This window comes from Phoxinus phoxinus (genome assembly GCF_949152265.1).
Source record: "Phoxinus phoxinus genome assembly, chromosome: 21".
Taxonomy (NCBI): domain Eukaryota; kingdom Metazoa; phylum Chordata; class Actinopteri; order Cypriniformes; family Leuciscidae; genus Phoxinus; species Phoxinus phoxinus.
Genome location: NC_136896.1, coordinates 16,650,650 through 16,650,993, shown reverse-complemented (window position 1 = coordinate 16,650,993; position 344 = coordinate 16,650,650).

The window sequence follows — 344 nt, the reverse complement described above, 5'->3', positions numbered from 1 at the left end:
GCCTGAAAATGTTCGGACTCCTCTAGAAAAACCTATGAGTCTGACTTGAAGCTCGGCTCTTTAAGGCTCAAGTCAATTTTGATATATTTTCAGGAGGACAACGACACTTATGGACAGTATTACTAAAATAATACAACGTTTAAATAAACAAACCGCAACGTAATTAGTAAATAACTAACAAGTTCAGGGTAAAACGTGAGGATTTAACAAAAAAATTATACAAATCCTTTGTAATTCTTTACAGTAGGCCTGTAACTCGGTGAAATTTTAAATAAGATAAAAGTTTGATATAAATGTGAAATTCGACGATGGCACGTGTTCTGGTTGCATTAGATGGGCTAGTC